This window comes from Portunus trituberculatus, chromosome 50, assembly GCF_017591435.1.
Source record: "Portunus trituberculatus isolate SZX2019 chromosome 50, ASM1759143v1, whole genome shotgun sequence".
Lineage (NCBI taxonomy): Eukaryota > Metazoa > Arthropoda > Malacostraca > Decapoda > Portunidae > Portunus > Portunus trituberculatus.
Window position 1 is genome coordinate 26855806 of NC_059304.1, and position 5000 is coordinate 26860805.

Genomic DNA, 5000 nt, shown 5'->3' on the forward strand with positions numbered 1-5000 from the left:
AATAAAAATACTCATCCCATTGCAATAGAAGGAAAAGATATACCTTACTCAACCAAGGGGAAAATCCTAGGCCTAAATACTAACACCAGAGGAATAAACAACCATATTGTACACATAAAAATACAGTCAGAATAGCATTTTCAACAATTAGGATATTCCATACACTAAGTACAAAAATAAGACTCCATCTCATAAACGCCTGTGTTCTCCCAATTATCACCTACCCACCATACCCACTCATAGCATTATCCAAGAGTGCCACCCTATCATTACAAAAACTACAAAACCGAGCACTTCAATTCGCATTTGGAGAACAGTATCCCTACACCAGACTATAGAACAATTACACCATACAGCCAATTTACACCTCATAAACATTATTCTACACAACAGAAGAAATAAAATAAAAGAAAAACTAATATACATCCTACAAGATGAATTATACATATCACTCACCTCTGAAGAAAACAAAGCAGAACGAAGCTGGCTCAGGAAACCTTACCTGAAACTAAGTGAAGAACAGCCGCCGCCATTATACACTAGGACAAGATAGATATGTATCACACACTAACGCGAAGGATCAATAACATCAATAACATTTACCTGACCTACCTAAATTTCACACTTACCTGCACACAGCCACAATCCAAAAAACCTGAAAAGGAAGAAAATATGCATCAGTTCAAAGCAATTAGGGAGTATAACTGAAAAAGGGGGGACGATAGTGAGCTGCGATTCAAGAGCGCGGGTCCCACCCCGCTCACGGACGAACCAATGCCACTAGCATCACGGCAAACGGCCCCGGCCAAGATATTTGCACTTCATGCTCAGTGGGTGCGTCGCCGACTACCACCTCCTCCTGGACAGTTTAGAGCCTAATGCAGGAGGGAGATTGTGAGTCTTGCACCTATATGGTCCTAAGACCAGCCTGTTAACTGCGCTCCAGACGGGCCACCGGCCTGGAAGGTCTCGCCCCAGAGTAGGGATGTATTCCTTTAGGGGGCGAGACCACAAGACCTTTCTTCCTGCAGCTCATCCCCAAGTACCACACAATAGCACATGCACAGCCTGCATCAGGATGGCAGCCTCAGGAACAGCTGAAAAGAAAGACACTCACATTTAATGAACAAGAAAATACATGACTTTCAAGGGGGTTTGCCCCCACCTATCTACCTCCAACTATACTTCATCTTTTAACCTCAACTATGTCTTCTCTAGCTAGCTAGCTAACCTCTCTTTTCAACCATCTGTCTATACCTCACACCAAAAAAAAAAAAAGAAAACTTCACTCTCAGCCCTTCCACCGTAGAGATAATTACTAGCTAATGAAGAAAGTTCATTGGAACCGAAATCCGGATATAGCACTAACGGTTAGCTACGGCGGAACCATCAATATTCTTGAAAGAGAACTGAAGACAACCCTTATGTATAAAGAAAATACCTTGAAGAAAATATCAAATGCAGAACTTGCCATCACTTTTAAAAGAATTTGCTTAAGAGAGAATCTCCTACCCATTTATACTCTTAATATATATATATATATATATATATATATATATATATATATATATATATATATATATATATATATATATATATATATATATATATATATATATATATATATATATATATATATATATATATATATATATATATATATATAAGGAGGAGATGGTGGACACTTACTGAAACGATAATTTACTCCCAGTGAGGTCTAATAGTACTAGTTCAGAGGGTGCTGTGAACCTTCCATTAGAGCTAGTTATGATCTCGCTGAACGTTTCCTTTTGTGTCTCACAACTCAAGGGGGCAGTCACAGCCTGCCCTCTACAGACAACTCTCCTACTTCATGTACTTACCACACACACACACACACACACACACACACACACACACACACACACACACACACACACACACACACACACACACATACCCGATTCCCCGGCCGGGTGGAGATATTTGGGTGTGTCTCCTTTCACGTGTAGCCCCTGTTCACCTAGCAGTGAGTAGGTACGGGATGTAAATCGAGGAGTTGTGACCTTGTTGTCCCGGTGTGTGGTGTGTGCCTGGTCTCAGGCCTATCCGAAGATCGGAAACAATGAGCTCTGAGCTCGTTCCGTAGGGTAACGTCTGGCTGTCTCGTCAGAGACTGCAGCGGATCAAACAGTGAATACACACACATCACTTAAAATTCAAAATAAAAAACAATGCGACTCCAAACCTAGCCTCAGAGTCCCATTCTGGGGAGGGGACCAAATATGTCTCCATGTCGGACTGCTCTCTCTAGGATGACCTCAAATGACTTAACACCTCCCTCAACTTTTTCTATATTAACTTCTGTAACATTCGCGGTCTTAGATGTAATTTTCAACCTATGGAACACCACCTCTCCTCTACTAAACCTCATCTTTTCCTCATCGAAACACAACTATCTGAGGCCCCTTCTCTGTCCCCTCCTATTTTCTCTATTCTCATTTTCGTTCCAAAGTTGGATGTTGTATCTATGTGCGCAACGACTTAACTTGCTCTCATGTCCACGTTCTTGAATCTTCTGAGTTTTCCACCATCTAGCTTAGACTCAATAGTCACTCTCTAATTAAATGTATCTGTGCTGTCTATCTCTTCCCTAACACCTCTGACTATATTAAATTCTTTGACTATTTAACTTCCAAAGTGGAGCCCATTCTGTCCCTCTTCCCCTTCGCAGAGATCTCCATCCGTGGAGATTTCAATGTCCACCACCAGCTTTGGCTTTCCTCTCCCTTCACTGTCCATCCTGGTGAACTAGCCTTCAACTTTGCTATCCTCCATGACCTATACCAACTGGTGCAACACACTACTCGTATTCCTGACCATCTTGGAGACACGCCCAACATTCTTGATCTCTTCTTTACCTCTAATCTTTCTGCTTATGCTGTCACCGTTTCATCTCCGTTGGGCTCCACCAATCACAATCTCATTTCTGTATCTTGTCCTATTTTTCCAATCTCTCTCCAGGATCCCCCTAAGAGGAAGTGCCTCTGACGTTTTGCCAATGCCAGTTGGGGGGACCTGAGGAGGAATTATGCTGATTTTCCTTGGAATGAGTTCTGTTTCCGTGTCAGAGGCCCATCTTTTTGTGCTGAACGCATAACAAAGGTGACAGTGTCTGGCATGAAGGCGTACATTCCGCATTATTTCTCTGAATTTAATTAATTTCAACCTTGGTTTAACACAGCCTATTCTCGTGCTACTCGTGATAGATAAGTTGCCTACAAAAGGTACATCAGCCTTCCATCTCCTGAATCTCACGCACTTTATATCTCTGCCCCGAATCATGCCAAGTCTGTTCTTCAACTTGCTAAACACTCTGTCATAAATAGAAAATGTCAAAATCTTTTAAACTGAAACTCCTGTCGAGACTTCTGGCATCTGGACAAAAACATCCCCAATAACTTTACTTCTTCATCTTTCCCTTTTCTATTTCATCCTGATGGCACTACTGCCATGTCTTCTGTCTCTAAAGCTGAACTCTTCTCTCAAATCTTTTTATTTTTTAATATTAACATTTATGAGACAATCCACTCTTATATAACGCCAGGTTTGGATCAAATACTGATTTTTTATAAGTCAAATACAACTACAAACATTCGAGGTTCCAAAAATACTAATACAACTACTAGTTGAAATATACAAGCCCAAATAGAAATGCTTTTATTCCAAATTCCAAATATACTAATTAAAAAAATTTCTGACATTTTGCAAAAGATATATATAATTTTTTTTTTTTTTTTTTTTTTTTGTCCTACAAGTTTACCCATTCCATGTCATAATTGCATTTTATAAGCATTGATGCCCAAGAAAAATTCGACTGGAAGATTTCCGGGACGACTTTTGTTCGCTGTTTTGCTGGTTTTTAAAATTATCTGTTCTTACTAGATACTCTTTCATATGGTTCTGACATTTCACAGTACCCAAGAAAGAATATTTCTGGCAAAGTGTTTCAAAATGGTTATTTTTTTCTTATTTTATTTTATTTATTTATTTATTTATTTATTTTATTTTTATTTTTTTTTTTGTGTGTGTCACGCTCACCCTATTATCTCAGTGTGTTCACATCAAAAGGTAGAACACCTTTTAGGTACATTTCAAGTTTTGTCTTCACCATTCCAATTTAATTTGTTGAATTTATCATCATTTACCCAGGTGGAAGAATGTAAGCAATAAAGAGCAGAAAGTTTTTTTTTTTTTTCACTTATGCCAGCCTTGTCTTGATTGATGTTCATGGAGACGAAAGACTTATTCTCTTGAATTGTTTCCTTCTGAGTTGACTCGGAAATAATTAGGTCCACATCTTGGAAACGTTTTACTTATGTATTTCCTTACCTGGCATCCATGACAGCTTAAACCTGGGATTCATCACAGCTGTGGTAATGACCTTAGTCCTTTGAAGAAATGGATGCAACTTAAACTACGAAGAATTGAAGGAAATGGGACTACCGACACAGTAGGAAAGAACATAAAGAGGAGATCTATTAGTGATGTACAAAATAGTTGACTACTTGGAAAAGATAGACAGACAGGAAGAAGAACGAGAGGGCGCTCTTTTTTCTATGCAAGAGTGGAAGCCGGCTAAGGGGAAAAACAGTCCATTTGATTGCTAGTTCCCTTAATTCCCTTAAAGATCAAAGGAGATCGGTAAGAATCAGTGTTTGAAAGACATAAGAAGTACAGTTTTTCACATAGAACTGTGGGCACTTGGAATGGCTTGAGCTTGTTACATACCTTTAAAAAGTTGGATAGATATAAATACGGAGACAGGATATAATGAGCCCTGCTCGAACCATGTGTAATACAACTAGGTAAATACACACTCACACACAACTTACCTGTGCTACGAAGAAAATAATTAAATTGTACCTCTCATTCACTTGTCTAGACTATCAGGTGGTGCTAAATTGCCAATCATCGGCCTCACCTGACATCCGAATATACTAATCTACTTCTTCGCAACA